General features: G+C 41.7%; 1 protein-coding gene across 4 annotated transcripts in view; it reads right to left on the reverse strand.

Annotated features, from left to right (window-relative positions):
- Positions 1-25,304, reverse strand: part of cux1b (cut-like homeobox 1b) — a 121,292-nt gene that overhangs the window by 78,965 nt on the left and 17,023 nt on the right. The window lies entirely within an intron of this gene.

Below are 25,304 nucleotides of genomic sequence, written 5' to 3' on the forward strand. Positions count from 1 at the left end.
AAAAAAAAAAAGTATAAAATGATTTCATATACATATAATCATAGTTGAATGTGATTTTAGACAATTAACAAAAACAAAGGCCTTGATGTTGCTGTACTTGGACTGTCTTAGGTTGTCCTGAACACAGCCACTCTTATCAAACTCAATCAGAAAAGCCTTTTGATATTAAACGAAGTCAGGATAAAAGTGAAGCGCACAAACAGCACAGAGGAATGTAACAGTTAGTCAACTTGGTCATCCGTACAAAATCATTAATGGGGCTCAGTTTTTGGGTTTTTTTTTTTCGTTTTTTTTTTAGGAAAAACTGAAAATAGCTCCTTTCCACCGCTCATGTTCTGCTTTAAGAGGTCACGTGCAACGCATGACGACCTCCATTCTTCAGGCCATCTCCCCCCCCATGGCCTGCAAACATCCCAGTGTGTTACCAAAATCCTCATTGCCTGAAAATATTCAACCCGTTTAAGCTAAATAAACACATTGCACATGAAAAGAGGATTGATCGGATTCCAAGTGGGCGAGTAATTATGGGTGCGATCTCGGTTGAAAATGTTTGTGGAGGGAGGGGGAGAGAGAGAGAGAGAGAGAGAGAGAGAGAGTGGGGGGGGGGGGAGAAAAAAAAAACAAAAAAAACGACCCCTCATACATGGCCGGGTTTTTGTCTATGCAGCAAACTCTCTCTCTGCCCACATCAGCACACATGGGCAGACTTTACACTCATCTTGCTGATAGAGCGCAACATCCCAAAGTGCACAATTCCCGCTGTTCACCCACATCACATCTTCCTGACCACGAGGGAGGACGCACGATACGTTGACAAAGTATCATTTGAGGTGATTATCTGTTTCATCAACAAAATCTAAATAAAACTGAATGCTAATTTAGACAGCTGTGAAAAACGGGTCCCAGGCGGCACCACAACACGGGCTCTGTTTGCTGACAAACTACCGCAAAAAAAAAAAAAAAAAAAAAGTACACAACAAAAAAGAAATTAGAATAGTTGGCTGGATATACTGACAAAATGAAGATGCATGCGATTGTGGTAATAAATACATAAAAATAAGCAAGCAATGGTCAACTATTTGAAATTCTTTTGAGAGTGATGGCCCAGTCGATATGGCAACCCGCTCCGCATTTACTCCAACATCATCGCTTAATGTTACAGCCTAAGATCGTAAAGATAGATAAGAGCAAAAATAAATAGCCGAATAGGAAAGATGAAGACCTTTCATGTTTTTTTTTTTAATCTGTCATGATTGATCTTGGTGCATGTTTAGATGGTTAGTTAAAAAAAAAAAATACGTGTACAGCATGTTTGATTAGACAAGTATTTTGCAAAGTTCACATCAACACAATTTCGATCCACAAACTCTGGCAAGTTATTTTGCAAGTTTTCACGACAGCACTTGCATCGTTTGTTTTATTTACAAATGGAGACAAACATTTGTCCCAATGTCAGGGCCAAATGAATGCTGATTTCAGGCAAGTAGATTTAGACCATTGAAACTGTGAATAAGTCAACTCAACTTTATTTATAAAGCACTTTAAAACTTTTGATTTATTGATTTATTTCCCAGCCAAAACCAAACTTCATTTAAACTCTGGTCCCACCAAGTGTTGCATTCCAGTACATGTACAGTACAGCACAATGGGTTACAATTAATTTACTTTTGACAATGAAAACCCAAACGCAGAAAATTGCGACAAGAACTGTACCAACTGGTGGGAAGTTTGGGAACCGGACTTTAGTTGACATGAGAGTGGTAATGATAAATCAGACCATTGACAAGGAGCGCAGACATTTCATATAAACCACCAACAATCAAAATTCTAAAAGAAGCTTAAGTCCGCATTTAATTATAACGATGAGCAGCAAGTCCAAAATACAGTGGAACCACAAGGCCCTAAAAGCCATACAGTTTGAAAATGGACCACATTTTTCTGGGAACAATTTGGCTTATGATGTCACGTGCAGAGAGAAAAACAACAACAAATGAACCACAAACTGGAGCCGCTAATGTGACATAGGGGATAAAAACCAGAAATATTCAATAACACTTTTTAGCCAGACCGATACCAGTAAGTGTACTCTTCAGCAGTCACCGATATCAAATGCCAATACCATATTAGTACTTTTGAAATATAAACTTTCCCTCAAAAAACAATCATTTTAAGGAAGCTTGATATATATATCGCAAAATATCATTTCTCCTTAAAATTTCATGAATTTTCCTATCCATTTTCTCATTCATATTTTATGATCATAAAATGGCCACAAGAGGGTTGTTGATACAGTGTGATACTGATACTTGAAATAATGTGATACTCAAAACTATTGTATTATTTCTTTGGGTTTTAAAATTCGGAGGCAGGAACAGCTATGTTAAAAAAAATAAAAAATAAAAAAATTTTTTTTTTAACTGGGCAGATGGGTTCTAGTTTATCTAGAGTTTTATATATATACTTCGAATGAACCTACACTGAATGTAAACATGTCACTTGGTTGCTTATTTGGTGTTCCAGCGTTGAAAAGATAATTAAAGATGGTTAACAAAAAAAAAAAATAGTTTTAAGTTTATCCATTTTCTATGCCGCTTCATTAGATTAGAGCATGAGCTGGAGTCTAGCCCAGATGAGTCGGGTTTTCCCATCGTTGAAAACGCTATCGCAATTTTTGGGGTACTTTACTCACTACTTGTTCATTCAGTTAGCATACTATCGCTAACACACACATGTGCAGAAACAACAGGACAAGGTTCAAGGTGATATTTTCGGTGTTCAATTAAGGATGAGTCAAACTGTCACAAACAAGACTTTTGTTGTGAAAAAAGACAAACACTACAGCGGCTAGCTACAGCACAAAACACAAAATGTGGAACAGAACCATTTTTAAAGAAGCTTAGGCTTCCTTCTGCCCCTTAACACTTTGTATGAGCTTTTTTTTTTTCTCCTTACATTGATGTATGTTTTATTGTTTGAGATAAAGTTCAAATCAAATCAAGCAGAGGAAGGCTACGCAAAATACGCTTATGAAAAAAGCGGCTGCTACATAGGAGGCGATACGCGCAATACACATTTTACAAGCGTGCCACACATCTCGCAACAAATAAATTGTTATAATTTACTCTCAGGCTGTCTTATAATATGAATGTTGCAAACAGCTAATTAGCATGTCTATAGTTGGTGAAATGAACACTATAGACTCCCTCCTGAGGCAGAAAACTTGCTAACTAGCATTGCTAAGCAGTTTGTAGCAGGTCCGCTCTGACATTACTTCACAAAGCAGAGAAAAGAGCATAGAAATACACTACCTAAACCAAACGTACAAAAACGTTGTCAGGCCGGCAAACACTTTAGAAATTTATGAACAACTTGATTTAATTTTTCATCATAAATGAACATCTGCTCAGCGGTGGATAACATCCACACGACTGCTGTGAGTAGGCCTGCTTGGCCGGGCCGGGCCGGGCCGGGCCAGGGTTGGCCCACAGCAGCAGTTCCTGTCCTGGTTCATTTGGTGGTCTGGTCAGCTGTAAAGACGATTGGAACAGATTGCCGACACTCCCTCGAGAGACTTCCAACGCCGCCTTGGCCAAGTAGCCTCTCCCGCACGCCGCTGAGTCCACACACACGCATGTGTAACCCTCTCGCACATGAATGCGCACAGAGACGAAGCCGCCGCACTAAGTTGGGGAGCCCAGCCTTTCCACATTCTTTGGAGCCTTGCTAACATGTTTGTCCTGACCAGTCTGGCAAAGCGGGCAATGTTTGTGCTCGCGCTGAAAGTTGGGCCAAACAGATATGAGAGTCAGTCATTAGGGCTTGTCAATTATGGAAAAAATAATAATTACGTTTATTTTTGGTAATAATTGAAATCACGATTATTCAAAACGATTATTTTTTTGGTTCAAAACAAGAAAATGTTTAAACATTTGAAAATATTAAGACAAATAAAATTATTTGAAACACTATAATTATGTAAGTTCTTTTGGGTCATCAATCTTCTTAACCGCTTACTCCTCACAAGGGTTGCGGGGGTGCTGGAGCCTATCCCAGCTGTCTTCGAGCATTAAGTGTGGTACACCCTGAACTGTTTGCCAGCCAATTGCAGGGCAAACAGAGACGAACAATCCGTTTGGAACAAACATAATTTATAATAATATATATTATGTACGTTCGCAAAAATCTGCTAACCGCTTATCCTCACGAAGGTCGTGGGCGCGCTGGAGCCTACCCCAGCTGTCTACGGGCTGTAGTATTTACGCCTTTGAAAAGTTAATCAGACGGCTGGAGCACTTTACCACTGCTAGCTAGCGTGGCTAGCTCGCTGCTGTTAGCGCACTGATAGCTAGCAGTCACTGCTAAATGCTGTCAATACAATGTCGGCATAATTATGTCATACTCTTCGCACTCTTACCTGGAACTTGAACGTGACTAAGTTGTGTTACTGACGTCTGTCTCAACAGTTTGGTGCATTTATATTGCGTTGTTCACAATATTTGAATAGATGAGCAGGTCGTGAGCCCCTATCCAGCGACGACACGCTTTTGGAAACAACTTGAAATAAAAGCGCGACAATGCATTGATCCACATATACTACTTGGTAAGGTTTATTTTGAAATTGGGTTTCTGTCACGCACACTGGCGTTAGCTTGATTACGACTATCTCAGTGGGTACCCGAGGCATAAATGTTGAGGACTCGTTTCAGCCCGAGTATTAATAATCGTTATTGTACGATTATGCCAATTTTGTAATCGTGGAGGGTAATAATCAAAATCGTATTTGAATTTCGATTAATTGCACAGCCCCATCCCTCATCATAGGACCTACGCGTACCCGCTGAGCACCATCACGGGTAAATAAATCTTATTATAGCTGGCCATCAGAACAAAGAGGAATAGTTATGTGCGCTCTAAATAAAATCCCAGAAAGAGAGAGCGAGCAAGTGAGAGAGAGGAATTATTTTCAACTAATTCAGTTCAATTACCCCAATGAGCCACAGGTGATGGATGATACAGTGTGCCCGATTAATTAAATGGGAGGCACCCAATCAGGCATGTCTGATGATGCCAATCATATTGACTACAAGCTAAATTAGATCAGCGGCGACAAACGGGTATTCCTTACTTGGTGGAATTTCTTATGTGCCTGCATGCTCCAGCGATGCAGAGACAGATAGGCCTTGGGAATGACAACAAAGTGATTGTTGTGTACACAGTCCATCTACAGCCTGCTATGGTGACCGGGAGGGCACGTGGTAGAGGGGAAAAAAAAGAAAAAAAAATCAGAGCGAGAACACCAGCCTTCGGATCTCATTCTCTGAAGAGTAATTGGGATTGTAACTGCTAGAAATACTTTTGTTTACACCATTTGGCCAGCGAGACATGCCAAGTAGTCTGCCATGCCAGCTCTCGTCCAAACACAATGTTGGTGCGGCTCCACATTCGCTGCACGCTTTACGCATTCATCTAATAAAGTACTGCCTTTGAATTGGAGCCAGCTATAAAAAAAATAAAAATAAGAGAGACAGACAATACATTCAGTACTTCTCTGTAACACAAACAACGTATTAGTCACACTACAAAGGCGCTTCATATTTTAAAATAAAACATTTGTATATGTGTTGCAACGTGGGAAGCCTTGCAACAGATGTTCAAGCGATGAAGTTCTCTGTGCTCTCGCTAATCAGTCTTTTTTATCGCTGCCAAGTCGGAGGCGGTTATGTGGTTATGATAGTAAACAGAAAAGGCGTCTGCAAAGATTCCTTATCTGGAATCTATAAGGCCTACCTTTCAAACCCCCCCACCATCTGACAACATCGCGGCTGACTCGTCTGTATGCCGTACTTACCGTGCGGGGGTGGAGTCGCCGGGTTGGTGGCTCAGTCAGGAGTGTCAGCCACGCTCGCTTCGGCGACACGCTACATGAGCACAGATCACAGGCGACGCCCCCTCAAAACACAGCGGCGCAGATAAGAGGCCGCCGTCCCTGCTGCTCGTCTGCCTGCCTCCCTTCGACACGGGGAGGGCTTTAAATACGACGGCGCTTCCAAAACCGCACGACGCTCTTTTGAGAGTAACATCCTCAAATTCTGGAACGTTTGCTTCATCGCCAGCTAACAAGTGCTTTGCCGAGGTCTAAACACTTTAACGCACGTGTTTTTGCGTGTGTTTAAAGCGGTAGTGTCGAGAAAACAAACAGCTCGTGGGCCATACAAGGGGTCCTCGTTTAAAAGCAGTTCCGACGTAATCTAAAGAGCCCTGTAGTCATGTAACACTAACACATGATACACTTCCAGCGCTGTAACCATTATTAAAAAAAACCCACAAACAATATGATTACAAAAAAGTATAAAACAAAATGACTGCCTCAAAGTTTCCCAGGGATCATTTTCCACCCAGACTAATGCTACTGCAGTCGCACGCACCATTCTATGTAGAAATAAGATGGTATGGTGGTGGCGAGTCAGGAGGAAAGAGTCTTTAAACAATTTTGTTAGACGAGATTGTTTCACACTTGAAGAAGAATTTTTTCCGCACACACACAAGAAAAAATTCTCCAGAGCAAATCAACAAATTTTCTAAATTCATGGTATGCCGTAGTGAGGTCTCAGTGGCCAATCAAACCAGGCTCAGAATTTTGACATACATTGTCATTTTTTATTTTTTATTTTTTTTAGAAAGTCTTGTCAGGTTACTAGTACCTACTACACTAATCCAAAAACCCAGCAAATTGCTGGTAAATGAGCATGTCTTGATGACAAATTCCTGCTCAGCACATGTTCCAAACCTTGATTGATTTGAAAACCTCATGTGGTTTACTATGGGTGTTTAAAAAAAATAAAATAAAATCGATTCGCCAATATATCAAATAGAAATAGATCGAATCGCCAGATACTAGGCAATTCAAACCCCTGCTGTTTACACATTCTTTTCATAAATTTCGAATGACTTTATAACCTGAAACAACCGTGGACCCAACCCTGGAGTCGTGAGTAGATGGAGTCTAACAAGAAGCTTGTAGGCTCTGAGCGTTTTTCTGCTTCCTTTTTTTTTCCCCCCCCTAAACACGGATCCATATCTAGCAGCAGCGCGAGAGCTGTCAAGACTCACCTCGCTGACGCTGATGGAGGCCTGGATCAAAAGCGGCCTTTTTATACGGCAGCCTCGTTTATATTGATCCTTGTTTTGGGTTTTTTTGCTGCTGAGAGACTGCTTGTTGTTTTATCTCCCCCAGCTTCCCGGCCTTAACGCTCCTGAAGCTTGCTGAGCGCGAGTCATTATTTTGCCTGACCTATTGTCTTGACAAGGGGAGAGAGGAGGTTGCGCCTAAATACAAATATAATGAGACTAAGATGCTTTGTGGCATGCAGGAAGTGCAGTTCACTTGCTCTCATTTTGCAGAGTTTGAATTCAGCCGGAGGCCCGTGTCACAAAGGGTGAGCGGTGCGACGGGAGGAGAAGGGAAGGGGGTACACTGATACGGCGGGGTGTAAAAGGGCAAGATTTTTCATCCTTGCGTTTACAGGGTGGAACGGCTAGGATATTGAGATCCCAGATAGGATCAGAGGGTAGTGAGCTGTTTCAGCCGTGATAAAGGCCACGCATTACAAACAGAGCACAGATACAGGGAGGGAGAAAGGGAGAGCGAGTACATCACACCTCTCATTTCTGAATTAATGCCTCCATTCTACCAGGAAGCCATTCCGTGCCAGGGAGAGGAGATTGGGCCGAGGATGAGTGCACAGATACGGACTAGGGAAAAAAAAAAAATGGAAACGGCGATCGCGAAGAGGGGTGATAGAGATTAATCAAGTCTGGAGCTCAACGGAGACACCAGGGTCCCAAGGACTGGACGCACATTTGACACCAGCGCTATCCATTACATGACATCAGATGCACATACAAGTAATCACTGGTGGATAATGACGGGGCCGGAGGGGGGCACAAAAAAATAGTTTGCCCCCTGCGGTGGCCAATAAAGTCAATGAGGGAACCATAATCAATCCAAGTCTGAATGCTGAATCTCCGATCATGCTGGGCTTTTAAAGTCTACCAGCCTGGAAAATAGAGTCGCCGTCAAAAGTCATGGGAACTTGGTGAAGATTAGATCTGTTCTCACTTGGTTAAACAATATGATTTGTTGCGATTCACAAGGTACTTCCTTTTAAGGAGGCGTTGCGACTTGATGATATTTGTTCAGTTGCAGGACACCCAAATCAAAAACATTCTCACTCTTGCGCCTCGGGAGCATTAAAGCCTGGCTCTGCACACCCGTTAAAAATAGCCTTGTTGAGATCATGTTGTTAAGCTTTTTAAGGATATTAACACGATTATATCTGCTAGCAAGTGCTGATAATAGGCATTCGATGGTTACTGGTTGTAAAGTAAGTGGTTACTGGTTTGTGCAATTTTGAGACTTTCTTGGGTATGACAGCTTGGTAGAATTATATACGACGTGCTTATGAAGAGTGGCTAATATTGGAGGCAATACTTCATGTGTAATATAGACGAGTGTCACACACAGGTAATGTAACATTAGTTACGGTAATATTACTATTCCTACATTATAAGACTATCTTGAAGTGATCATTTGCAACCAGTTATGAGAATGAGTGTCACGACAGAGGACAATAACTAGCATGGCTAACATCGGTTGTTTTCTGCTCTACCCGATGTCCGATTGGTGTATCTTGGCCTTCAGAAATAAGTACATAATGCTGTACTACATAAGGTTCCATTTAGAAAATCCGAAAATAGTGTGTTCATTGGGTATACCGTGAAACTACAATATTTTTACTCACGTTTATCATGTCGTCAACAGTTATCGTAGCCTAATAGCAAAATTACTCAAGTCATTTTTAACTTACTGTTACAAAAGCAATTAAAAACACCAATGCCCTTGCTAAAAATGGTTTATTCCTTATTGTTTATATAGATTCTAAATAATCCAGGTCATAGTTAGCCACAAAATGGCTTTTTTTTTTCTTTCTTCTTTTTTCCAAAAACAAACAAACAAAAAAAGATGAAGGTTACCGATATGCCTTTACGTCACTTTCTAGTACTAACACAGATCACTTGGATGTTTGTGTGAACAAACGTCCATGTCGCAACATGTGAGAGATCAAGGTTGAGCCCAAAGAAAACGACAAAAACTCACCACCGTGATTTTGTTAATTACCAACGCCAATTGAGGCCAGGACAACTTATCTAACCAGCTCTTCAAGATGACGGTGCACCCTGTTTATACGCTGAACCCAACTAACCCAAAACTCAAGTTATTATTTAGTCAGTGACAAAAGGTTGCCGGGAAACAGAAGGGCTAGTGTTTCTCTCAATGGTTGTGACAAAGTGCTGCGCAGTCAAAAAAAAAAAAAAAAAAAAAAAGTCACCCAATAGTGTGTCATTTAATTGACCAGGGTTGGCCTTTCACAACTATATTTTGTTGATTGTCTATTATTGGGACAGTTAAACACTTAAATGTTTACTGTTGACTAATCATCAATGATATAATATTTTTAATATGGGATCATCTCTTTCTGAATGTTATGAACTCCTGACACAAGGTCAGTGTTGTATTGAACAAAATAATGTGGTCGGACGAGCTGTAGGCAGACTTAGGTTATGTTTAGATTTATGTTCTCCTGCAGATCAGTTCAATTTTTTTGCCCAAGGTGTTATGAACAATACAATTATTATTATTATTTTTATTATTTTATTTTATTTTTTTTAAATCTGACTAAAGCCTCTTCCGTATGTAGATATATGCATTTGCTGCAACTGTAATCTGGACGTTCCAGTCGCGCTCATCTGACATACAGTATATATCATTTTCCTTGTAGTCATTGACGAAATTGTCAGTCAATTTTTGCTATCATTATTGTCTCAATGAATGGCTTCTATTTTAGTTTTTGTTTCATTTTCGTCAGCAAAAAATAAATAAATATTTTGTCGAAAATTATGACAAAAATTTTTCGGCGACAAAATTATCACTCCACTCGCCCGACTTTGGGTTGGGGGATAAATCAAAGAAAGAGTGAGAGACGAAGACAATGAGCGTAGCTTATCCTTGCAGAAATGACATAATAATTAGCTTAGTAATAGGTTGTAATTATATGGGCCCATGTTGAGAGAGTTTTGATATTAAAGCGGGAAGAATAAAGGAAGAGGAATGAAGCTCAGTGGGAAGTTGGCTGGGGGCATGCTTAAGAACTCCGGCTTTCGATTGATTGATCCAAACATCAAACAAACCACTAAAGTCGTGTGTGTGTGGCGGGCGGGGTTGTTTGGGGGGGTGGTGAAGGACAGCTAAAAGCTATTTGGGGCCCTGACTGCATAAAAGAGCTGACCTGTTCAACACAGCCCACATATCAAAACCGTCAAATGGCAATCAATCGACCAAAGCGGTCAAACTCAACAAACCGTCGCCAGACTAAAAACATGAAACCCGAGCGTCAGATGATAGGCTACACTCGGCTTATCCATTACCATCAGATAAAGAGGAGATAAAACACAAGAGCCTAATCCTTTCATGTGTCGTGACAGCCACGGCGGCCTCCGAGGCATTCCTTCAGTCTGGCTCTCAAATGGTTTTATGGCGGAAGGCAGCCATTCAGCCAGCCAGCCAGCCAGTCATGGCTGTTCTGCTCTGTTTGTCTTATTTCACCGTTTACACGCTGTTTTATAGGCAGTTATTACGGTCGCCATGGTGATGCCATAGGTTTTTATGGTCTTTGGGTCTCAGGGCAGAGAGTGTAATAAGTAAAGCACACACAGCCTCACTCACACACACACACAAAAAAAAACAGCCTCAGAAAAGACACTCCTGCTGTGGAAAAGGTCTCCTGTCCCTCCCTTTCCTCCCTCGCTCACTCTTTATCAGGCCGGGCAAAAAAAAAAAAAAAAAATGCCTCTCTGCCTGCTCTGCGCGAAACACGGATCGGCCGACTTGGACTCTTGCACATCTGGAGTTGATCAGGAGGCCTCCTGGAAGCTGAGGCCTCTGGGCCTATTAATAACCATACTGCTGAACTCAGGGTCAGACGGCAGTCAGCGGATGAGCCTGTGTCTACTAAGCACACGGTTCACCCCCACAACACACCCTCCCCCACTTTCTTCCTCACCAGTGGTCCACTTTCACTTTGGGAAACAACGCCTCAGAGCTTGACTGTTCATCCACGTCCAAACTAGGACTGTGACAATATATCATCAATATTGCGATAAATCCTGATACTTTGTCTCCTGGGAGATTATCAATACGCCTACGCAAGTATTGTGATATTTGTAGCTAATATACAGCCACTACAACGGCTCCATTGTTCATGACTTATTGAGCAATTACTAGGCGGGCCACTAGGGGGAGCACCTCATAAGAGTGGCAGGGAAATGGACACAAGTCTTCAGGCGAAGAAGACTCATCAGCTTACTTTGATGTCCAGCAATTGACTCATTTTTGCACAACTTTCGATGAAAAAATGTGTATTATATCTTTAATTTTAACATTTTAAAACACATTTTCTTTGACGAGTTTCGACTTTTTGAAGCACACATTTTGTGAGGATTACTAATATTGATTTAATTGGATTTAGTATTTACGTAATTGTATTCATTTATTTACTTTTGTAATTTTTAACAAAAAAAAAACGTCAGTTTATAAAATGAAACAATTGACTATGTAACTGACATATTGCATGTCAATAGTGTTTATGAAAGACACAAATTTGCTTACAGAAAGTTGTCTCTGTTAAGATGACATTTGTATTTGTTGAAAAAAAAATACACTAAAATACTCACTGTGAAGAAGATACCAGTTTTAATATTGTTTTCAGTGATGGTACAAAAACAAACTTTTCTCATTGGAAAAAAAAAGTTTATGTCTTGAGTAGTTTTATCGTAGATTTATTACTTGACCAATATAAATCGATAATTGCGGTATCGTCATATCATGAGATAATTGATATCGTGAGCCTTGTATCACATATCGTATCATCAGGTACCCAGAGGTTCCCACCCCTAATCCAAACCACATTAATCAAGTCTAGACTTACCAAGGTCTTGGAAAACTACACGAACCGAGTTCATACTGATTGTTCGATTGTTTGGCCCTTCACTCATCATTCATACCTGAAGTTCAAGTTCAAGGAGGTTTGAGTTATTCAACGGGAGCGCCAGATGGCCAAGTGGTCGTCTGTTTTGCTCCCACAGTTGAGCCAGTCAGACGGCCTGGGTCACCGAGAGGCCGGCAGGGTCAGCACAGCCGTGAACCCGGGCTCCAGTCTGACAGCTGCTCGGGTCAAAGGTTGGGCAGGGGTCAAGGTACCGTCTGAGGACGAACCCAACAGACGTTAGCACGTTGGGATGAAATTCAGCACCTTAGATGAGTGGCCCCCAAACCTAATGGCGGACCGGTACCCGGTAAAGAGAATACAAAACTTACTGTTCTTCGGGTTCATTTATTAGCCGAGGTAGAACGTTTTATTTTGAAAAGTGACCGGGTTCTCTCTGTTTCAACCGTCTATGACACAGTCTTGATGCATGTCAACATGCTCGTTATCTCGGTTGCGTAGTACTGATACTAAATCCACAAGCTCTCACAACAAGTACATAGCAGACATATTTGGACAGTTTCTTTGCGACGGGGAAAAGGCGCAGAGATTAGACAAAATGTGACCAAGAAGAAAGAGGAAGGCGCATTCTCAGAGAATAGCAGAAGACCGACTTGAAATATGGATTTACGGCGACTGCTGATTCTCATGCACGAGGAGCGACTCTTGATTTAGCGTTATGGTGAGATATTCATGGACTTTAGATTTGTTCTGTGGTGCCTTGTTACGTTGGCGCATTTCTGGCAGCGTTACATTAAAATGTGGCTTCATGTTTGTGACAAAATACTCCACAGTTTTTGTGTTGCTCATATCATTCATGATAAGCGACGTTTACCATCATGAGCGTTGTTCCCCTTATGATGTGCGGTTCATACGGGTACATAAAAATGAAATACACAGTGGATTTGCGTTTGGTTTTATGAATCGATATCTGTCTATAAAAAGGAACACCAATTCGATTTCATTAATTGATTTTTGTTTTGTTTTTTTATCCAGATATAGCTTGCAACTCTGGGTTCTATTCTGATCATTAAACAACTGGCTTTGAAAAAGGAGTACAGTACAGAGTACAGACCACGAAGAATTATATGTAAAAAAAATGTAACAAATTTAACAACTTACAAAATTGTACATTAGTGTAATTGCAAAATCAGAAAATGTAATTATTGGATCAACACCATTAACTGGATCCTCTGAAAAGTTTCATAAAAACGCGTATTTCGCCTAATCGCGCTAACATCTAGTGAACCAACCATTTGATACGCAAACAAAAATCATTTGCCGTGTGCTTCGGGAAGGTCAATTAGCTTTTCCACCTTCAAATGATTTTACAACAATAAATTCCAAAACCAAAAACATACATTTCACAGCAAGAGCCTGAAACACAGCAAAACAATCCATCAATCAATCAATCGGGTGAACACTGTTCAGCAGAAATGATGCCCTGTCCAACACACACACACACACACGCACACCCACACACACCCCCACACACACCTGCGAATACAAGGGTAGTTGAATCATCATAATCAGCGGCAGTTTTGTGCTGAGGCCAGCCAGCAGTCTGTGTTATTTTTAGAGGGCTGACACAGAAGCGGGCCGTCCATTTACTCTGCAAGCTGGCAGGGGGACGGACCATCAGCACTCTGGCTTCTTTGCAACGGACTAAAATGGGCATGAGCTCAACATAAACATTGAGAAGGTGTGGACACCGGCAGAATTGAATTAGCTCAGATTCACAGCCATTACACTTCCATGACTTTCACGTTGGGCACCTTGCAACAGTGTGTACAAATGCTTCCGCAGTATCAACCACCTCCGTAATACAGTGCGCTAATACGACTAATTCCAACGAAGCAGCCTGGTTTTCAATTCATTTAATCAGGTTGATATGGAGTGTTTATCCCAAATCACAAAAGGAGACTTGCATGTCATTTCACGTTAATCTGCTTGTTTCTGCATTACGGTGTTCCCTCGCTAGAACGCGGTTCACTTTTTGCGGCTTCGCTATATCACAGATCTTTTTAGTGCATTATTTATTTATTTTTTTTGCCGTAATATACCTATTTAATAAAATTTATGAAGGTTTGAACATTGAGAATGTTTAAACAAAAGATAAATGTGAGAAAATGAAAATTCCCTCAATGAGAAAAGTGTATCAAACTGTGTGTTGAGTGCCTTAAAACATTTTTATTAAACATTAAGCTAGCTACTTTGCGGATTTCACTTATTGCAGCTATTTTTTGGAACCTAAACCCAGTGGAAAACGAGGGAACGCTGTATTTCAAGAAACTGATTATAGGCTACACCATCAAGCTAATCCGATCCGGGTCAAGCAACATCAAGGCAAAAAACAGATGAAACCGAAAAGACGAGGGAGACACAAATTGGACGGAGACGAAAGTGAGGCGAAAGTTTGAAGGCTGCTCGCGTCTGATGTGAACGACAGGTTGAGCCTGAAGGCCGGCGATGGATCTCGCCGAGCTGTTGAGGTCGTGATTGACATTGAAAACGACACCGAGCGAGCTTTTAGCAGATAGCAAGCCATATCATAATTCAATCCCTGTACCATCAAAGCCCGCCAATATCATAATTCAATACTGAGAACCATTAGGTCTGCAGCGCACCAATATCATAATTCAATCCCGAGGCCATCAGCCTTTGCCAATATCATAACTCAATATGAGGACCATTAGGACCCACCAATAGGCCTATTAGAATTCAATACTGGCTGTCAATGATCTAAGCAGACAGTGATACCGAGGCCATGGGCTGATATGGGATCAGTACTGCGTATAGGGAATCTCCAGCCGTATTTAGCGCAGACAGAATGTTAACTCATTGACTGGTAGCCATTTTGAGTGAAGCAAGCCCCTTCGCCCCCGGCTGTTTTACTGAATTTTGAGTGATGCCGCAAGGCCCTCAGACTATTGTGTTCTATTACTATAAAAACATGGAACCTACCAAAAGAAAGATTAGAGTCAGGGGAAAAAAAAAAAAAAAAGTATTTCTATCCGTTTCCGTTTTGCCGCAATTAGCATTAGAATATTGCTAAGTTTCATCTATTATTCACAAATGTGTTTAAAACAGTGGGGAAAAGAACTTTTCGCAACATGGCCCTGGTTGATCTCTTATACTCTGCTGCCACCTGCTGGATGTTTCTGTAATAACTACCATTGCTTCAAACATTCTCTTCTGTTCAGAGGCTACATCAAAGCCTTCTGTATGCTCTAGCATAAAAATAAAAAATAAAATAAAATAAAAAAAAAATAAAAAAAAAGACGTGTAATTACGTCTTTGGGAGCAAACGAGTTAACTGTGTGATAAACAACGCTGAAATAAGGAAGGGCACGTAGTTCAATCACGCATGGTTTTGCCGCGGAAACAAGTGGCGCTAGCTTTGTGCAGCAGGACACACGAGCGAGCAACGTTTTACATCCAAACTCACCCAAGCACTCAGGCAAACTTCAGCAGTGGCCCCTGAAGTGTGAGCGCCCGCAGTTGGTCCAAATGATCACAATGTGCAACTTTGTGGAAATGGGACTCCATTTCATTTGCTGCTCCATTGCTTCTGTTTATATTTCCATGTTAAGTTCTTTTTTTTTTGGTAACTTGAAAAAGGTCACAAAGGCTCGTTTTGCCAGAAATCTGCAACTTCACAACCAATCAAATGCTTGAAATTTTCCACTGCTCTTTTCAGACGACTCAGCAAAGCTGACATTTGTTCAAGGTTATTTTCACCTCATATTCCTTAACATACTGACACGCTACACGTGGAGAGCAAAATAACTTCAGCGAGTGGAAAACAATGGAGCATTGTTGTGTTTTGCTTCCTTAAACACAAAACACAGATTTTACGACCGGGTATTTACTTGACGACTACTATGCCACTTATCACTTTGGGCCTTTTTCCCCCAAATAAATAGCACCAAACAGTTGGGTCTTTGTATTGCTGGGCTCTCCTGTGTTATAAATTATATCTACTAATCAAGATAACTTCCACTCTCACTCACAACAAAAGTAAATTAGTCCGTTTTTTTTTTTTTTTTTTTTTTTTACGGCTTCCCTCACAGAGTTCTACATATTTGAGCGTGGGTATCTACACTAAAACGTGAAAGCCACATATAGATGTGGACGTGTAAATCAAGAGCTGACATTAAAAGTAGATTGCATAGATGAAGGTCAGACAGTGACGAAGAAGCAGCACGACTGCTAAAATGAACAAAAGACGCCGCTGCTGTTCTGTTTCTTACTATACTCATTTTTATACGTGGCCTGAGGATTATGGAAGAACATTATTCTTTTTCCAAATGAAAAAACTCAGATTAAAGTTGATTTTGGGCAAAGCTCTGCCTGACGAACTAAAAAAAAAAAAAGGTTAGTTTTGGTGACATATAGGGAAACTCCAAAGCTAAGATTTAGAACCTAGAAGTCTTTTGGATTAAAAGGTGGAACATCTTCAACTACCAAGAAGGGTTCCGTTGCCTTGATTAAACTTTTGTGGCAAACCTTTTTCCTTTCACAGTGTGCCCAAGAAGAAGTGCCTGCTCAGTAAATGAATGCTGTGACGTCTCTATTGAAATAGCAGCAGAGTAATGGCCGATTCTGTCATGAGAGCTGGTGAAACTCAATGATGCTGTAGGTGAGCGCCTCTGAGAGGGTCTGTAAATGATGCCCGACGCTTGAAAGGGAATCTCTTGTTGCTATTTACAGAGTGCACGTCTGGTTTATAGGTTGCTAAATAGCAGAAATCAAACGTGATTAAAATTGAGGAGCGAATGGACAAAAAAACAAATTCGATTTACAACTAAGGATGCAGCTATCGAATCAAATTCTACCGATTGTTTAATCAAGAGATTTGATATTTTAAAAAAAGGGACCTTGTCATACATGAATGTTAGCATATGACGCAAGAACTCCACACAAATTGCACAAAACTGTAAGACCTAAAATATTTCTGTGCAAAAATATTGCTGCTGAAATCACACACGCATTCAGAGTTTTATTACTTACTATATTACGTCACAAGAGATGTTAACATCACCTATGACGCCGACTTCCATCCCACAACTCAACTCTATAAATCTCTTTGAAACAACCACTACTGTTTTCTTAAGATGGAACTCACGGGCAGCAGATACAATGAAAACAGCAGAACCCCAGAATTGAACCCTGTGGAACACTCAACTCAACTTTATTTATAAAGCACTTTAAAACAAGTATTGCTGTATACATAAGTCATACAGTAAAGAAAAAGAAATGGAAAACAAGAACAAAAACATTGTAAGTATACTAACTATGCTAGCTACCTAAGCTATATCTATCTATCTAGCTAGTTAAATAGCTAGATAAATAAACATCAAATGCATAACAAAAAATACCGCAGACACCACAAAGCACCAAAACAATGCTAAGTCTCATGGTGCACCAAAAGCCCAACAATACAGATAGGTTTTAAAAGTGAAAGAGGAGGAGTTATATCAAATGACTTCACTCTTTAATTGGCTTACATTTACATGGCTGTTGTTGTCCAATGATGTCACTTTGAGGCGCTGACATGGCAACTGCTACAACACTGATGTTATGTATCAAAGACTTGTAGTGTCTGTAAATCCCTTGCTTCGCATTGTACTGAGATTTGCGTTGTTAATTTCACAATTAGACTAGTGAGTCGATATTTTGCACTACCCTGAAAATGTGTGAAATGTGCACAAAACTGTAAAACAAAAGACCTGTTTGTTGCACACTTTAAACACCGTCAAGTCCGTCTGTTTCCACACTTCTGCTCCAAGCTTATTTTTATCTGTACTCAAACGGCGCTGGTAAGAATTTCCACAGTGCAGCGTAAAATGTGCTCGACAGCATTATTAGGTTATGACTCAAGTTATTTTTTTGTTTGGTAAATTGGCTTAAACTGGGCGTAGCTGACACTCCCCTCTGCAGCAGAAGGGTAAAACCAAGAAGTGAGGAAAGGAAGAGTCCAAGGTGAGGACGACTTCCGTCCAGATACGAGAAGGAGTCTGTCCGTCTTCTCTGGGGTTCGGTACGGTAAAGGTTCTCAGAGAGCGAGACCAAACTCAACAGACACCAATGACCTGCCATGCCACGCACTCGCCCGCCCGACTCTCTGACTCATGCTTAGTCGCCAACACCCACCAAGCACACAGTGCAAGCTCAGTTCCAATGCCAGGTTTTGTCACTGGGCAGAGGGCTGCTTGGCTACAGTAAAAGCATGACGTGATGCCCCCCACCCCCCAATCCTCAATGCTCCCCCAGCCGGTGCAGCAACAGTCGGGGTAAAAATATCCCGAGCAGCGCCTTCAGACAACCAGCTCATAAATTAACAGTAAAACTCCTGCAGACAACAACAACTCGCTGAGAGATTTAAACCACTCGGGTTGCCGCCGACCGCCGCGCCGGGATCAACTTACCCAAGCCTTGACTAAATTTACCCGGCGCAAGATTGGAGAAGAAGAATGAACGACAGATCACTTTTCAGCAAAGTTACTACAGAGCTGCCCACAAATAGAGGAAGCAGACAAGAACTCCAAGGCCGACATAACCGCCTCCCGCATAAGTCGAGTTTTTACAAGGGGTGGGCATACAACAGTATCGCTAAATTACTTCCACTGCTGGACAACAATCAACAAATTATTTTTAAAAGGATGGTTCTGGATATTTTCAGAATCAAGCATTCTACCAAATATCAATTCATTCGGTCATCGGATAAAAATGTTTTTGCGTGTTTAAGCAAAATAACTTTTTAAGACATGCTGACTTTGTTAAAAAAGAATTTTGAGACAAACATGTCGATTGTGTACAGATATATGTTTAACTCATTTACCCCCAAAAACATACAAATACGTTATTTGAATGTTTGAAGTGTTGAAAACACGTATTTATACGTTTTTTTTGTTTTTTATGCTAGAGCATACAGAAGGCTTTGGTGCAGCCTCTCTACTGCAGAGAACGGCTGAAGCATTTGTAGTTATTACAAAAACGGCCAGCTGGTGGCAGCAGCGTATAAGAGATCAACCAGGGCCATGTTGGAAAAAAAAGAAGCTTAATGGCTCACATTTCTAAAAAGATTTGTGAATAATGATGAAAGTTAGCTATATTCTGATGCTAATTGCTGCAAAATGGAAACATCTTCAACACATCTGATTGAAATGATTAAGATCGTTATTATCAGGCTTCCGCAGAGTGTGCTGAAGACCTGATTATTAGAATCAGGTATATTGGAGGAGGGAAACATCTAGTGGCCCCCGAGGACCGGAGTGGCCCATCCTTGCCATATAAGAGTGGTGTCCAAACTATGGTCGAGAGCCCATTTGGGGGCCGCCGTCCAATTTTAAGCGGCCCGCGGCTTATCCTCAAATGACATTCATTGCTAATAAATTTATTTGATATAACGGTAGAGCTTTTCTGAATATGCAAAGATGCAAATGAACTATTTTCAACAAACGAGTAACAATTTAGACAGCACGGTGGATGAGCGGTTAGGACGTCCACCTCCCAGTACTGAGGACGCAAGTTCGGTAGCAGGCTCCGGCCTTCCTGGGTGGAGTTTGCATGTTCTCCCCATGCCTGCGTGGGTCTTCTACGGGTACTCCGGTCTCCTCCCACATTCCAAAGCGTTCCGAATTGTCCCTAGGTGTGCTTGTGAGTGTGGATGGTTGTTCGTCTTTGTGTGCCCTGCGATTGGCTGACAACCAGTCCAGGGTGTACCCTGCCTACTGCCCGAAGCCAGCTGGGATAGGCTCCAGCACCTCCCTTGTGAGGAGCAAGCGGTTAAGATAATGGATGGATGGATACTTGGATAGTAACACAATTTGTCTTTGCAACACTGATGAATAAAGATAGTTACTTTTCGAAAGCAAAAATTGTCTCGTCCATTTTCTGCTCTGTCCAAATGAATGATTCCCAAGCAACTGCTTCTAAAATGCTCATCTTACGACAGATTGCTCCTGCTTTCAAATCCAAGAGGCTCTTGCATCCTTTGATTTTTCTAGATTTAGTCGTTGGGGTTAAGTGTGGACACCCCTGCCATAGAACAAAGACCTCGAAAGTGGATAGGATGGACCTCAGTTTTGGAAGAGCTAGCTAACTGTGTCACCACCACCTTCAGGACAGACATGATTAATCAACCAACATTAATCAATCAGTTCCACACAACTGAAAAAAATCTTAACAATCATTTGATTATCACAGTCACGGCCATTCTTGGATTTTGCTTACAAGATAAATTGAGGAAAATGTTGTGGCCTTGCAAATGTTAACAGAAGCACAACCGCATCAAAGGCTTCTTCCTTGACTCAAATCAGCACAAACGAAGTGACTTTTGCCTAATCCGGTTAAAAAAAAAAATAAAAAAAAAAAAAAAAGAGGTAACAAAGTTCCAGGCTTGGGAGGAGAGATGAAGGCCATTAGACTTAATAAACGGCACACAACTTAAGTTCTCTTTCCAATTTTCCAAGGTGACGCGGAAAAATCCAAAGCATACTGACATCTCCTATCTTATTTGGGCTTACCAATAATGAAGCGCAATCTCCCAAGTAAAAAAGACACAATGTTCCCAGCAAACTGCTTGACTGGGTCAAATGAAAAAGAAGGAGGGGGGGTGAAAAAAAAACAACAATAGGAGAGAAGACTGATGAGCTCCTCTAAAGAAACTGCACTCTGTAATGGACGGACAGGGATTAGTCGTTAAAACCTCCTCCATCTGTAATTCACAGTCATCCTGCCGTCATCTCTGAATCACTGATCCATTTTGCAAGTGTGCAAGACCTTGCTAAAAGCATCACCGTTGCACCCATTTGTGTTTCAAGTGGTGGTGAGGCAGGCGGTATAAGGGAAGGGGCAAAATAAAAGGGCAGAAAAAATAAAAAGCCTACACGCAGAGAAGACGAGTTAACAGCTCGCAACGTTTTTCAAAGCACTCTTTCTCTGTCCTGTAACAAGCACCTAGCTGCTTCCTCACGCGGGAACGGGAGAATGGGACACGCTGATCAAATAAGATTTTAATGAACATCAGCAGCTGGAGCCGGAGGAATAGACTGCGATGGCTTAAAGCGAATGACATCTAGGTTGGCTCGGATTTTCATCATCAAACGCAAACCAAAATTGGGCGTTCAAGACCAAACAGGCTGCAGAGAAGAAGAAACTTGCCACGATCGTAATTATAGAAATGCTAAAGCAGTCAAATAACAACAAATAGAATGAATTTCGCACCACTTAGGTGGCTGTGACATTTAGTGTACTGTTATTGGTACTTATATGAACTTTATGTCCCATTTACAAATTTCATAAAAACAGTAAAACACACCACAAACAAATGTTATGAGACGGCTTTAGCGCCATGAACATGTCTCGTTTAAACATTTTTATATTTTGTTTCAGTTGCTTGAATGTGTGTCTGACTGAGGAGACGTAATAATGTCCTTGTACAATTGTATACGTTTTGCAAAGCAAAAAGACAAATGATTAAAGAAGCTTGCGATGCATTGATACATGAGTAAGAAATGAGCAGAATTTAAATTTTAAGGACTAAATTTGACTCCTGTGTTTATTATCCTTGGTGTATCAGTACCTACTCAAAACCAAGGTTGTCCTCAGTTTAGTACAACAAAGTAATGACGGCTGGTTTGTCTTCAAATAAAGTACACCAAAAGTGAAAGTACTGAGCCTTGAAGGATCGTTTCAACTCACTAAAAGTGTGATGTTATAAATTGTGTTGTCCACACTTGTAATAGTACATGCAGGCTAATCTCAATGTTTTAAAAATTCAAAATCAGCATGAATTTGGTGGCTTGGACAGCGATGATATACGCTACATTCCACGGAGGTGGGAAGTCGCAAACGTCCCGCTTGGAACTTCCGAGGTCCGACCTCAAAACGTTCCAGATGAAAGTAGACAACAAATATGTGGTAGGCCTCAAGAAGCATGTCCTTTAGCAGTACATAACAGTCGATTATGTTGAAAACAACCAAATATGCTGGCAACAAAACTTCGTCTCTTCTAGGGCTGAACGATTAATTGCATTTGCGATTGAACCGCGGTTTGACAACGCGCGATTACGTAATCGCGGAAAGCTGCGATTTAAATGCTCTTTGAAACGGAGCGGAAGGAGGGAAAGACATCACTTTTACAGTAAACTTCAACTGTGTGATTGAACACCTTGAAGTAAGCATGCTTTGCTTCTTATCTGAAGAACTTTAAAGTAGTGACAGTGGGACTAGTGGCTAAGAAAACCTTAAAACTGTGTTTTAATAAGTTCAAACGTATTACGAACATGGGAGAAATAAAACTGACAGGTTTTGTCATGGTCTCTATATTATGCCTTTATACATTCTGTCTCGTGCATCTGGAACCTATCAGGTTTTCGCAGTATAAAGTACTTGAGTGCATCTCTGCGGGTGCCGAAAATCATCGCAGAAATTGACATGCATTGAGTTTACGAGTGATACTTCTGCCGGTATTTCTGAGCACGTTCCTCAACCATAAGTGGTAAATTTCCCACGTCGCAGTCTTCTGGAATCCAGTATCGACCCTTAATCCGAGGCCCCATGAGCCTTTACGTGAATTATGAACGCGACTTCCGGTCTGAACTGGAAGCAGTGTTTGGTTTACATGGCAATGGCGCACGCGAGTCCGCATTCTACGGCAGTTAACAGACTTTATGAAAACGTTGCAGGAATGCCAGTTGTCACATCTCAAAAGAGAAAACATTACGATCCCGCTTGCTATTCATGTAGCAGGGTAGGATGACATCATAACGTGGCCAGCGATGACGTGTGAACAGTGAGGCGAATGAATCAACTCAAAACCTCTGAGGTGTATCAGTACCTGCACAGTCATAAATGTGGTCATGTTTTTGTTCTAATCGGTTGGACGCAGTCTTATTTACCAGAACGCAGACGCAAACCTCTCATCTTATATAAAGCCCTCGACTTCACACTACATGACAATTGCATCACCACGTATGCGCTCCAAAAGACCAAAGACAAAACCTGGTACAGTACATCATAACAGCAAAAATAGTACATATTAGTAATAGCAACAACATTATAATGGAAGATTAAATTACTGAATGTCTGTGCTGAAATGAATTTCATTTTTTAGTGTCTTTCATATTTATGGTGTAGAAGTGTATAGCATATACCGTAATTATGACTTTCCTCCTGAGTTAGCATCGGTTGGCGATCGACTGCTCCATGTTCACACTTTTGTACCAATTTGAGTTACGGCGCCATTTTAGAAAGAAAACTCAATCGTTGTCTATGTTGACGCTTACAGAACAGCATGACCTCAACTATAGCGTTATTCTGCTCGATACAACTCCATCACAAACCGAGGCGGGCCCCTCCGGGAGTCGATACTTTTGTCATGTGACGTCATATATCTTCATCACAGTGAAGTTGAGGCACGTCCAGTTTGCTAGGAAGGACTTTGAGCAACATTCCGATGCATTTTTTCCTCGTCGTGGGTGGGAATTCACACCCCGCCCCCCAACACAGCGTACGTACGTAATCCACTACAACGGGCAAGAACAATAGATCCGAATGAGGACTTTCTCTGAGGGCTTTCCTCCAGGAGCCGCTTGCTGGGAGTGAGAGTAAATAAGATGTCATCAATAATAGACAGTGAATGTTCTGAGGAGTTCTGCGCACACACGCACACACCAGCTCTGACTGATTCCTATCCCGCAGACAGGCCTGCCAAGCGCCAGCCTTTTTTTTTTTTTTTTTTTTTTGCACACGCTCAGATTCACTGTCCTGACTAATCGCTTGTGATAGGGGGCCTTTGCCATAATTACCCAGGGCCTTATCACAAACTTATGCGATGCATTTTTCATGTCCTGCCTGGCTGCTGGCGCTGCCTTCGTCGGCCATGCTGGCAGTCCATCTACTTGGGGAGGGGAGAGAGGGGGAGGGAAAGAAAAAAAAAAGAAAAAAAAAAAAGAAAAGACTGATCCCGTACATTCACACGGCAGTTCAAACAGGGAGAAATGGGTGAGAGCGGGGTGAAGGGCCAGTGAGGAGAGAGGGGAGGAAAAAATAAAAATGGAGGAGGAGAAGGAGGGGAGGGTGGCAGTGAGAGATTGGATGGCCAACAGGAAGGGGGAGGGAGACAGATAGCGAGGGAGGCACATTTTTTTTTTTTTTTTACATAATGCATGAACAAGGGGGGCAGAGGTAGGATCAAATAAATAGCAGAAGTGGAGTCTTGATGATGTGGCAGAAGTGCAACAACAAAGGCCACCGGGAAGACTAGTTCGCTGTCCTTTTGTCTGCCAGCCGCTCATGACCCAAATTAAAGTTTCCATCCCGTGAATTTTTTTTTTTGGGGGGGGAGACAGTGTTTAGCCTAGATAACGCCATTTTATTCTAATAACCCGAGTGGGCTTCTGCTTATAGTCATCAAGTTGAAGTCCAAGCTAGGGAGCACGTTCACGTTAAATGCCACAAGGAAGGAGAAGGAGGGGGAGCGCACACACACTACACGCACACAAAGTGCCATTGTCTTGGTGTCTTGTGATAGGTCAAACCGGCTCGCATGTACACACTGGCCGCCGTTCACACGCACGCACCCACTGGACCCCAATATTCGGGCCGCCGGGTCCGCGAGCGCGCGCACGTCGGGATTAGACGCGCGCACGCACGATTTCAGGAGTTGATCGTAGAAGGGGGGGCAACAAGGTTCCTCGTGTATTATAAATATATTTTTTAGTTAAAGTATCATTAATGTGTTTAATTTGTCCAAAAAAAGACCAAGAGTGTGTTAATAGTGGCTTAAAGAAAAATAGCAGACCAAAGAACCACTTGGCGTCAAACTGCCTCCAAACCGCTAGCCGAATACCTCGCTAACATGTCAAGTAAACTTGCTCATTTGCTAACAAATACCACAAAAAAAGGGGAGAGAGTTGTCGTGTGTGCCGTCCACGTCGGGTGTCCCCACAGCGCCACCGTCTAACGAAAAGCACTTGGTGTTTTTTTTTTTTTCTCTCTCAACACCCCCCCCCCCCCCCCCCCTTCCCCCAGCCGAGGTAGCCAGCTCGCGGCTAAAGCGTCGGGCTAACTACGGCTAACTAAAAGTTGAACAACACGCGATCAAAAAGGGGACGAAGGCGAAAAAAAAAGCTTCCCCGTCCTGTCGTTTAGCGGTGGTGGCTCGAAGGTGTCTGTAAGGGGGGGGAGCTTTGT

The sequence above is a fragment of the Festucalex cinctus genome, chromosome 13 (assembly GCF_051991245.1).
Source record: "Festucalex cinctus isolate MCC-2025b chromosome 13, RoL_Fcin_1.0, whole genome shotgun sequence".
NCBI lineage: Eukaryota > Metazoa > Chordata > Actinopteri > Syngnathiformes > Syngnathidae > Festucalex > Festucalex cinctus.